A 12,500-nucleotide genomic window follows, 5' to 3' on the forward strand; every position below is an offset into this window, starting at 1 on the left:
CGCACGCTCTCACGGCGATTTGCCCCCGTATACGCCTGGGCGTAAGCCCGTGCGTCGCCGACCTAGCGGCCTGCCGATCGGTATTTAGAGGGAGGCACTTTGAAAGCAACACGCCGTTGGAACTTTGAAAAATTTCGATGCGTCGCCAAAGTTCGTACTTTTCGATAAAATCTTCGTCCTATGATACATTTCGATCAAGAACTACATTGATCGTCATGAAACTGTTTTTTTTTTTGGGAGACGTGTACGCTCCTTTTCATAAAGGAGACTATCTTATTGCGAAAGTCAAAATCGCACGCTCTCACGGCGATTTGCCCCCGTATACGCCTGGGCGTAAGCCCGTGCGTCGCCGACCTAGCGGCCTGCCGATCGGTATTTAGAGGGAGGCACTTTGAAAGCAACACGCCGTTGGAACTTTGAAAAATTTCGATGCGTCGCCAAAGTTCGTACTTTTCGATAAAATCTTCGTCCTATGATACATTTCGATCAAGAACTACATTGATCGTCATGAAACTGTTTTTTTTTTTGGGAGACGTGTACGCTCCTTTTCATAAAGGAGACTATCTTATTGCGAAAGTCAAAATCGCACGCTCTCACGGCGATTTGCCCCCGTATACGCCTGGGCGTAAGCCCGTGCGTCGCCGACCTAGCGGCCTGCCGATCGGTATTTAGAGGGAGGCACTTTGAAAGCAACACGCCGTTGGAACTTTGAAAAATTTCGATGCGTCGCCAAAGTTCGTACTTTTCGATAAAATCTTCGTCCTATGATACATTTCGATCAAGAACTACATTGATCGTCATGAAACTGTTTTTTTTTTTGGGAGACGTGTACGCTCCTTTTCATAAAGGAGACTATCTTATTGCGAAAGTCAAAATCGCACGCTCTCACGGCGATTTGCCCCCGTATACGCCTGGGCGTAAGCCCGTGCGTCGCCGACCTAGCGGCCTGCCGATCGGTATTTAGAGGGAGGCACTTTGAAAGCAACACGCCGCTGGAACTTTGAAAAATTTCGGGGCAAAGCAATACGCGGCTGGGACTTTGAAATATTTCGGAGCGCACTTAAAGTTCGTTATTTTGGCTAAACGGAGCGAAAATCTGCATTTATACCATCACGGACGTTAGTTTAATAGCGTTTAACGATGGATCCACGGTACAGAATGCAAAAATATGATTGTTAAAATTTTCGACTAATCGGTTCTAAGAGGCGAAGCAATACGCCGCTGGGACTTTGAAATATTTCGGAGCGCACCTAAAGTTCGTTATTTTGGCTAAACGGAGCGAAAATCTGCATTTATACCATCACGGACGTTAGTTTAATAGCGTTTAACGATGGATCCACGGTACAGAATGCAAAAATATTATTGTTAAAATTTTCGACTAATCGGTTCTAAGAGGCGAAGCAATACGCCGCTGGGACTTTGAAATATTTCGGAGCGCACCTAAAGTTCGTTATTTTGGCTAAACGGAGCGAAAATCTGCATTTATACCATCACGGACGTTAGTTTAATAGCGTTTAACGATGGATCCACGGTACAGAATGCAAAAATATGATTGTTAAAATTTTCGACTAATCGGTTCTAAGAGGCGAAGCAATACGCCGCTGGGACTTTGAAATATTTCGGAGCGCACCTAAAGTTCGTTATTTTGGCTAAACGGAGCGAAAATCTGCATTTATACCATCACGGACGTTAGTTTAATAGCGTTTAACGATGGATCCACGGTACAGAATGCAAAAATATGATTGTTAAAATTTTCGACTAATCGGTTCTAAGAGGCGAAGCAATACGCCGCTGGGACTTTGAAATATTTCGGAGCGCACCTAAAGTTCGTTATTTTGGCTAAACGGAGCGAAAATCTGCATTTATACCATCACGGACGTTAGTTTAATAGCGTTTAACGATGGATCCACGGTACAGAATGCAAAAATATGATTGTTAAAATTTTCGACTAATCGGTTCTAAGAGGCGAAGCAATACGCCGCTGGGACTTTGAAATATTTCGGAGCGCACCTAAAGTTCGTTATTTTGGCTAAACGGAGCGAAAATCTGCATTTATACCATCACGGACGTTAGTTTAATAGCGTTTAACGATGGATCCACGGTACAGAATGCAAAAATATGATTGTTAAAATTTTCGACTAATCGGTTCTAAGAGGCGAAGCAATACGCCGCTGGGACTTTGAAATATTTCGGAGCGCACTTAAAGTTCGTTATTTTGGCTAAACGGAGCGAAAATCTGCATTTATACCATCACGGACGTTAGTTCAATAGCGTTTAACGATCGATCCACGGTACAGAATGCAAAAATATGATTGTTAAAATTTTCGACTAATCGGTTCTAAGAGGCGAAGCAATACGCCGCTGGGACTTTGAAATATTTCGGAGCGCACCTAAAGTTCGTTATTTTGGCTAAACGGAGCGAAAATCTGCATTTATACCATCACGGACGTTAGTTTAATAGCGTTTAACGATGGATCCACGGTACAGAATGCAAAAATATGATTGTTAAAATTTTCGACTAATCGGTTCTAAGAGGCGAAGCAATACGCCGCTGGGACTTTGAAATATTTCGGAGCGCACCTAAAGTTCGTTATTTTGGCTAAACGGAGCGAAAATCTGCATTTATACCATCACGGACGTTAGTTTAATAGCGTTTAACGATGGATCCACGGTACAGAATGCAAAAATATGATTGTTAAAATTTTCGACTAATCGGTTCTAAGAGGCGAAGCAATACGCCGCTGGGACTTTGAAATATTTCGGAGCGCACCTAAAGTTCGTTATTTTGGCTAAACGGAGCGAAAATCTGCATTTATACCATCACGGACGTTAGTTTAATAGCGTTTAACGATGGATCCACGGTACAGAACGCAAAAATATGATTGTTAAAATTTTCGACTAATCGGTTCTAAGAGGCGAAGCAATACGCCGCTGGGACTTTGAAATATTTCGGAGCGCACCTAAAGTTCGTTATTTTGGCTAAACGGAGCGAAAATCTGCATTTATACCATCACGGACGTTAGTTTAATAGCGTTTAACGATGGATCCACGGTACAGAATGCAAAAATATGATTGTTAAAATTTTCGACTAATCCGTTCTAAGAGGCGAAGCAATACGCCGCTGGGACTTTGAAATATTTCGGAGCGCACCTAAAGTTCGTTATTTTGGCTAAACGGAGCGAAAATCTGCATTTATACCATCACGGACGTTAGTTTAATAGCGTTTAACGATGGATCCACGGTACAGAATGCAAAAATATGATTGTTAAAATTTTCGACTAATCGGTTCTAAGAGGCGAAGCAATACGCCGCTGGGGCTTTGAAATATTTCGGAGCGCACTTAAAGTTCGTTATTTTGGCTAAACGGAGCGAAAATCTGCATTTATACCATCACGGACGTTAGTTCAATAGCGTTTAACGATCGATCCACGGTACAGAATGCAAAAATATGATTGTTAAAATTTTCGACTAATCGGTTCTAAGAGGCGAAGCAATACGCCGCTGGGACTTTGAAATATTTCGGAGCGCACCTAAAGTTCGTTATTTTGGCTAAACGGAGCGAAAATCTGCATTTATACCATCACGGACGTTAGTTTAATAGCGTTTAACGATGGATCCACGGTACAGAATGCAAAAATATGATTGTTAAAATTTTCGACTAATCGGTTCTAAGAGGCGAAGCAATACGCCGCTGGGACTTTGAAATATTTCGGAGCGCACCTAAAGTTCGTTATTTTGGCTAAACGGAGCGAAAATCTGCATTTATACCATCACGGACGTTAGTTTAATAGCGTTTAACGATGGATCCACGGTACAGAATGCAAAAATATGATTGTTAAAATTTTCGACTAATCGGTTCTAAGAGGCGAAGCAATACGCCGCTGGGACTTTGAAATATTTCGGAGCGCACCTAAAGTTCGTTATTTTGGCTAAACGGAGCGAAAATCTGCATTTATACCATCACGGACGTTAGTTTAATAGCGTTTAACGATGGATCCACGGTACAGAATGCAAAAATATGATTGTTAAAATTTTCGACTAATCGGTTCTAAGAGGCGAAGCAATACGCCGCTGGGACTTTGAAATATTTCGGAGCGCACTTAAAGTTCGTTATTTTGGCTAAACGGAGCGAAAATCTGCATTTATACCATCACGGACGTTAGTTCAATAGCGTTTAACGATCGATCCACGGTACAGAATGCAAAAATATGATTGTTAAAATTTTCGACTAATCGGTTCTAAGAGGCGAAGCAATACGCCGCTGGGACTTTGAAATATTTCGGAGCGCACCTAAAGTTCGTTATTTTGGCTAAACGGAGCGAAAATCTGCATTTATACCATCACGGACGTTAGTTTAATAGCGTTTAACGATGGATCCACGGTACAGAATGCAAAAATATGATTGTTAAAATTTTCGACTAATCGGTTCTAAGAGGCGAAGCAATACGCCGCTGGGACTTTGAAATATTTCGGAGCGCACCTAAAGTTCGTTATTTTGGCTAAACGGAGCGAAAATCTGCATTTATACCATCACGGACGTTAGTTTAATAGCGTTTAACGATGGATCCACGGTACAGAATGCAAAAATATGATTGTTAAAATTTTCGACTAATCGGTTCTAAGAGGAGAAGCAATACGCCGCTGGGACTTTGAAATATTTCGGAGCGCACCTAAAGTTCGTTATTTTGGCTAAACGGAGCGAAAATCTGCATTTATACCATCACGGACGTTAGTTTAATAGCGTTTAACGATGGATCCACGGTACAGAATGCAAAAATATGATTGTTAAAATTTTCGACTAATCGGTTCTAAGAGGCGAAGCAATACGCCGCTGGGACTTTGAAATATTTCGGAGCGCACTTAAAGTTCGTTATTTTGGCTAAACGGAGCGAAAATCTGCATTTATACCATCACGGACGTTAGTTCAATAGCGTTTAACGATCGATCCACGGTACAGAATGCAAAAATATGATTGTTAAAATTTTCGACTAATCGGTTCTAAGAGGCGAAGCAATACGCCGCTGGGACTTTGAAATATTTCGGAGCGCACCTAAAGTTCGTTATTTTGGCTAAACGGAGCGAAAATCTGCATTTATACCATCACGGACGTTAGTTTAATAGCGTTTAACGATGGATCCACGGTACAGAATGCAAAAATATGATTGTTAAAATTTTCGACTAATCGGTTCTAAGAGGCGAAGCAATACGCCGCTGGGACTTTGAAATATTTCGGAGCGCACCTAAAGTTCGTTATTTTGGCTAAACGGAGCGAAAATCTGCATTTATACCATCACGGACGTTAGTTTAATAGCGTTTAACGATGGATCCACGGTACAGAATGCAAAAATATGATTGTTAAAATTTTCGACTAATCGGTTCTAAGAGGCGAAGCAATACGCCGCTGGGACTTTGAAATATTTCGGAGCGCACCTAAAGTTCGTTATTTTGGCTAAACGGAGCGAAAATCTGCATTTATACCATCACGGACGTTAGTTTAATAGCGTTTAACGATGGATCCACGGTACAGAATGCAAAAATATGATTGTTAAAATTTTCGACTAATCGGTTCTAAGAGGCGAAGCAATACGCCGCTGGGACTTTGAAATATTTCGGAGCGCACCTAAAGTTCGTTATTTTGGCTAAACGGAGCGAAAATCTGCATTTATACCATCACGGACGTTAGTTCAATAGCGTTTAACGATCGATCCACGGTACAGAATGCAAAAATATGATTGTTAAAATTTTCGACTAATCGGTTCTAAGAGGCGAAGCAATACGCCGCTGGGACTTTGAAATATTTCGGAGCGCACCTAAAGTTCGTTATTTTGGCTAAACGGAGCGAAAATCTGCATTTATACCATCACGGACGTTAGTTTAATAGCGTTTAACGATGGATCCACGGTACAGAATGCAAAAATATGATTGTTAAAATTTTCGACTAATCGGTTCTAAGAGGCGAAGCAATACGCCGCTGGGACTTTGAAATATTTCGGAGCGCACCTAAAGTTCGTTATTTTGGCTAAACGGAGCGAAAATCTGCATTTATACCATCACGGACGTTAGTTTAATAGCGTTTAACGATGGATCCACGGTACAGAATGCAAAAATATGATTGTTAAAATTTTCGACTAATCGGTTCTAAGAGGCGAAGCAATACGCCGCTGGGACTTTGAAATATTTCGGAGCGCACCTAAAGTTCGTTATTTTGGCTAAACGGAGCGAAAATCTGCATTTATACCATCACGGACGTTAGTTTAATAGCGTTTAACGATGGATCCACGGTACAGAATGCAAAAATATGATTGTTAAAATTTTCGACTAATCGGTTCTAAGAGGCGAAGCAATACGCCGCTGGGACTTTGAAATATTTCGGAGCGCACTTAAAGTTCGTTATTTTGGCTAAACGGAGCGAAAATCTGCATTTATACCATCACGGACGTTAGTTCAATAGCGTTTAACGATCGATCCACGGTACAGAATGCAAAAATATGATTGTTAAAATTTTCGACTAATCGGTTCTAAGAGGCGAAGCAATACGCCGCTGGGACTTTGAAATATTTCGGAGCGCACCTAAAGTTCGTTATTTTGGCTAAACGGAGCGAAAATCTGCATTTATACCATCACGGACGTTAGTTTAATAGCGTTTAACGATGGATCCACGGTACAGAATGCAAAAATATGATTGTTAAAATTTTCGACTAATCGGTTCTAAGAGGCGAAGCAATACGCCGCTGGGACTTTGAAATATTTCGGAGCGCACCTAAAGTTCGTTATTTTGGCTAAACGGAGCGAAAATCTGCATTTATACCATCACGGACGTTAGTTTAATAGCGTTTAACGATGGATCCACGGTACAGAATGCAAAAATATGATTGTTAAAATTTTCGACTAATCGGTTCTAAGAGGCGAAGCAATACGCCGCTGGGACTTTGAAATATTTCGGAGCGCACCTAAAGTTCGTTATTTTGGCTAAACGGAGCGAAAATCTGCATTTATACCATCACGGACGTTAGTTTAATAGCGTTTAACGATGGATCCACGGTACAGAATGCAAAAATATGATTGTTAAAATTTTCGACTAATCGGTTCTAAGAGGCGAAGCAATACGCCGCTGGGACTTTGAAATATTTCGGAGCGCACTTAAAGTTCGTTATTTTGGCTAAACGGAGCGAAAATCTGCATTTATACCATCACGGACGTTAGTTCAATAGCGTTTAACGATCGATCCACGGTACAGAATGCAAAAATATGATTGTTAAAATTTTCGACTAATCGGTTCTAAGAGGCGAAGCAATACGCCGCTGGGACTTTGAAATATTTCGGAGCGCACCTAAAGTTCGTTATTTTGGCTAAACGGAGCGAAAATCTGCATTTATACCATCACGGACGTTAGTTTAATAGCGTTTAACGATGGATCCACGGTACAGAATGCAAAAATATGATTGTTAAAATTTTCGACTAATCGGTTCTAAGAGGCGAAGCAATACGCCGCTGGGACTTTGAAATATTTCGGAGCGCACCTAAAGTTCGTTATTTTGGCTAAACGGAGCGAAAATCTGCATTTATACCATCACGGACGTTAGTTTAATAGCGTTTAACGATGGATCCACGGTACAGAATGCAAAAATATGATTGTTAAAATTTTCGACTAATCGGTTCTAAGAGGCGAAGCAATACGCCGCTGGGACTTTGAAATATTTCGGAGCGCACCTAAAGTTCGTTATTTTGGCTAAACGGAGCGAAAATCTGCATTTATACCATCACGGACGTTAGTTTAATAGCGTTTAACGATGGATCCACGGTACAGAATGCAAAAATATGATTGTTAAAATTTTCGACTAATCGGTTCTAAGAGGCGAAGCAATACGCCGCTGGGACTTTGAAATATTTCGGAGCGCACTTAAAGTTCGTTATTTTGGCTAAACGGAGCGAAAATCTGCATTTATACCATCACGGACGTTAGTTCAATAGCGTTTAACGATCGATCCACGGTACAGAATGCAAAAATATGATTGTTAAAATTTTCGACTAATCGGTTCTAAGAGGCGAAGCAATACGCCGCTGGGACTTTGAAATATTTCGGAGCGCACCTAAAGTTCGTTATTTTGGCTAAACGGAGCGAAAATCTGCATTTATACCATCACGGACGTTAGTTTAATAGCGTTTAACGATGGATCCACGGTACAGAATGCAAAAATATGATTGTTAAAATTTTCGACTAATCGGTTCTAAGAGGCGAAGCAATACGCCGCTGGGACTTTGAAATATTTCGGAGCGCACCTAAAGTTCGTTATTTTGGCTAAACGGAGCGAAAATCTGCATTTATACCATCACGGACGTTAGTTTAATAGCGTTTAACGATGGATCCACGGTACAGAATGCAAAAATATGATTGTTAAAATTTTCGACTAATCGGTTCTAAGAGGCGAAGCAATACGCCGCTGGGACTTTGAAATATTTCGGAGCGCACCTAAAGTTCGTTATTTTGGCTAAACGGAGCGAAAATCTGCATTTATACCATCACGGACGTTAGTTTAATAGCGTTTAACGATGGATCCACGGTACAGAATGCAAAAATATGATTGTTAAAATTTTCGACTAATCGGTTCTAAGAGGCGAAGCAATACGCCGCTGGGACTTTGAAATATTTCGGAGCGCACTTAAAGTTCGTTATTTTGGCTAAACGGAGCGAAAATCTGCATTTATACCATCACGGACGTTAGTTCAATAGCGTTTAACGATCGATCCACGGTACAGAATGCAAAAATATGATTGTTAAAATTTTCGACTAATCGGTTCTAAGAGGCGAAGCAATACGCCGCTGGGACTTTGAAATATTTCGGAGCGCACCTAAAGTTCGTTATTTTGGCTAAACGGAGCGAAAATCTGCATTTATACCATCACGGACGTTAGTTTAATAGCGTTTAACGATGGATCCACGGTACAGAATGCAAAAATATGATTGTTAAAATTTTCGACTAATCGGTTCTAAGAGGCGAAGCAATACGCCGCTGGGACTTTGAAATATTTCGGAGCGCACCTAAAGTTCGTTATTTTGGCTAAACGGAGCGAAAATCTGCATTTATACCATCACGGACGTTAGTTTAATAGCGTTTAACGATGGATCCACGGTACAGAATGCAAAAATATGATTGTTAAAATTTTCGACTAATCGGTTCTAAGAGGCGAAGCAATACGCGGCTGGGACTTTGAAATATTTCGGAGCGCACCTAAAGTTCGTTATTTTGGCTAAACGGAGCGAAAATCTGCATTTATACCATCACGGACGTTAGTTTAATAGCGTTTAACGATGGATCCACGGTACAGAATGCAAAAATATGATTGTTAAAATTTTCGACTAATCGGTTCTAAGAGGCGAAGCAATACGCCGCTGGGACTTTGAAATATTTCGGAGCGCACCTAAAGTTCGTTATTTTGGCTAAACGGAGCGAAAATCTGCATTTATACCATCACGGACGTTAGTTTAATAGCGTTTAACGATGGATCCACGGTACAGAATGCAAAAATATGATTGTTAAAATTTTCGACTAATCGGTTCTAAGAGGCGAAGCAATACGCCGCTGGGACTTTGAAATATTTCGGAGCGCACCTAAAGTTCGTTATTTTGGCTAAACGGAGCGAAAATCTGCATTTATACCATCACGGACGTTAGTTTAATAGCGTTTAACGATGGATCCACGGTACAGAATGCAAAAATATGATTGTTAAAATTTTCGACTAATCGGTTCTAAGAGGCGAAGCAATACGCCGCTGGGACTTTGAAATATTTCGGAGCGCACTTAAAGTTCGTTATTTTGGCTAAACGGAGCGAAAATCTGCATTTATACCATCACGGACGTTAGTTCAATAGCGTTTAACGATCGATCCACGGTACAGAATGCAAAAATATGATTGTTAAAATTTTCGACTAATCGGTTCTAAGAGGCGAAGCAATACGCCGCTGGGACTTTGAAATATTTCGGAGCGCACCTAAAGTTCGTTATTTTGGCTAAACGGAGCGAAAATCTGCATTTATACCATCACGGACGTTAGTTTAATAGCGTTTAACGATGGATCCACGGTACAGAATGCAAAAATATGATTGTTAAAATTTTCGACTAATCGGTTCTAAGAGGCGAAGCAATACGCCGCTGGGACTTTGAAATATTTCGGAGCGCACCTAAAGTTCGTTATTTTGGCTAAACGGAGCGAAAATCTGCATTTATACCATCACGGACGTTAGTTTAATAGCGTTTAACGATGGATCCACGGTACAGAATGCAAAAATATGATTGTTAAAATTTTCGACTAATCGGTTCTAAGAGGCGAAGCAATACGCCGCTGGGACTTTGAAATATTTCGGAGCGCACCTAAAGTTCGTTATTTTGGCTAAACGGAGCGAAAATCTGCATTTATACCATCACGGACGCTAGTTTAATAGCGTTTAACGATCGATCCACGGTACAGAATGCAAAAATATGATTGTTAAAATTTTCGACTAATCGGTTCTAAGAGGCGAAGCAATACGCCGCTGGCACTTTGAAATATTTCGGAGCGCACCTAAAGTTCGTTATTTTGGCTAAACGGAGCGAAAATCTGCATTTATACCATCACGGACGTTAGTTTAATAGCGTTTAACGATGGATCCACGGTACAGAATGCAAAAATATGATTGTTAAAATTTTCGACTTATCGGTTCTGGATCACTGAAAAATCAAAAAAAATTATTAATTTTGATTAATTAAATTACATATGTAGTTTTATATTGTTATAGTCTCGTATTTGTTAATGTTTTGTCGTAAGAAAATGCAAAAATATCGTTTTAATGTTTTCGTCTCATCGGTTCTGGATCGCTGAAAAATCAAAAAAAAATATTAATTTTGATTAATTAAATTACAAATGGAGTTTTATATTGCTATAGTCGCTTATTTGTTAATGTTTTACCGTAAGAAAATGCAAAAATATCGTTTTAATATTTTCATCTCATCGGTTCTGGGCGGTTTTAAAATTTTTTAAAATATTAATTAAACCCATGATTTACATGAGAATGTGAATTTATTATGTCCTGCATGTTAATTTATTAATTTTCATGTATAGAACGTTATAAAATGAAAGGATATGTTCGACGATATTTTCAGTCTAAGTTTTACCGTGCCGGCGGGATGGTACGCTCTCACGGCGGTTTGCACAGGCATACGCCTGGGCGTAAGCCCATGCGTCGCCGACCTAGCGGCCGGCCGTTCGGTATTTATAGGAAGGCACTTTCGGTTCGCTCGGACCGGTCGGGAGTAGCGTCGAGCGTGTGGCTCTTTTATGACTTCGGTTGAAAAGCAGTCTACCGCTCCTCGAGAATATACTTTCTCGACTATTCTCGTTCCGGTTTTCCGTTGCGGATTATTATTAATCTCCACACAGCATTACCACGGGTCGGTGTCTAAGACCGAATGGCCCATATGTGGTGAGCCTTGTAATATAAGGCTGGTGACCTGTATGCACTTATAAATGTTGCATACTTGTACAAACTGAGCATCAACTGTCTGTAACCAAAATTTGTTAAAACTGAAAAAGTTATAAGATTGTATAAAATTTTTGAACCAAGAAAGTAGTGTTAGACGAAAATTCGTTCTATCACTTTTAGAAGGGAGACTGTTTGGAAATATTTAAAGTATAAAATACACAAAAGTCCACTGAATTATGAACAAAATTACGTCCCTGAATTTAAGAAAAGTCAAGAGGTGTCAGAAATAAAATCCTCTCTGATACGTTCAGAGAGGAAAATAAGTATGGAGAGAGGAGTAAAAATGAAAGAAGTTTTAAGGCTGGGGAAACTTCTAAAGGAGAGAGATTCCAACATATCTAATATGTACATTTAAAGCAAGTCCAAGGAACTCTCTCCGTTAATGTTTGAAAAGGTGTGTGCAGATGGAGGAGAAATGTATAAAGTACAGAGACGAGGTTGGTGGGCCCGCTCTAATGATAAAGATTATAAAATTTGGTGGCAAAATGACCAGCATGATCACTGTACGCGCTTTCTCGATTTGTATAGCATGCCACTGTCCGCGCTATCTTTTATTATATTGTCCAGCGTGTGTGGTCTACGTGCTTGCACGATGGATGCACGGCGTGAAAGTGATTTTCGTGCTTTATGAGAGGAGGAGGAGAATATTTGGCCTCTATAAGAGGTACAAAATTTATGAAATGTGTGTTACATACAAAAGAGAAATGGCTTAACGTCGATCGGTCTTACAGGGAGGGCCGACGACGAAAATTTAAATTTACAATAATAACTAAGCTCCCTGGTTGATCCTGCCAGTAGTCATATGCTTGTCTCAAAGATTAAGCCATGCATGTCTAAGTACATACCGAATTAAGGTGAAACCGCGAATGGCTCATTAAATCAGTTTTGGTTTCTTAGATCGTACAAAACATTACTTGGATAACTGTGGTAATTCTAGAGCTAATACATGCAAACCAGAATTCCACCCAGAGATGGGAGGAAT

General features: G+C 40.3%; 1 long non-coding RNA gene and 1 other non-coding gene across 2 annotated transcripts in view; one reads left to right on the forward strand and one right to left on the reverse strand.

Annotated features, from left to right (window-relative positions):
* LOC143306989 (uncharacterized) overlaps positions 1-12,500 on the reverse strand; it is a 25,880-nt gene that overhangs the window by 2,962 nt on the left and 10,418 nt on the right. The gene's annotated exons all lie outside the window — the stretch shown is intronic.
* Positions 12,294-12,500, forward strand: part of LOC143307021 (small subunit ribosomal RNA) — a 1,923-nt gene continuing 1,716 nt past the window's right edge. The window contains exon 1 of the ribosomal RNA XR_013064269.1: positions 12,294-12,500. This exon is cut by the window's right edge and continues 1,716 nt beyond it. This is a non-coding gene — a ribosomal RNA (small subunit ribosomal RNA).

Source organism: Osmia lignaria, unplaced genomic scaffold (genome assembly GCF_051020975.1).
Source record: "Osmia lignaria lignaria isolate PbOS001 unplaced genomic scaffold, iyOsmLign1 scaffold0042, whole genome shotgun sequence".
In the NCBI taxonomy this organism is placed as follows: domain Eukaryota; kingdom Metazoa; phylum Arthropoda; class Insecta; order Hymenoptera; family Megachilidae; genus Osmia; species Osmia lignaria.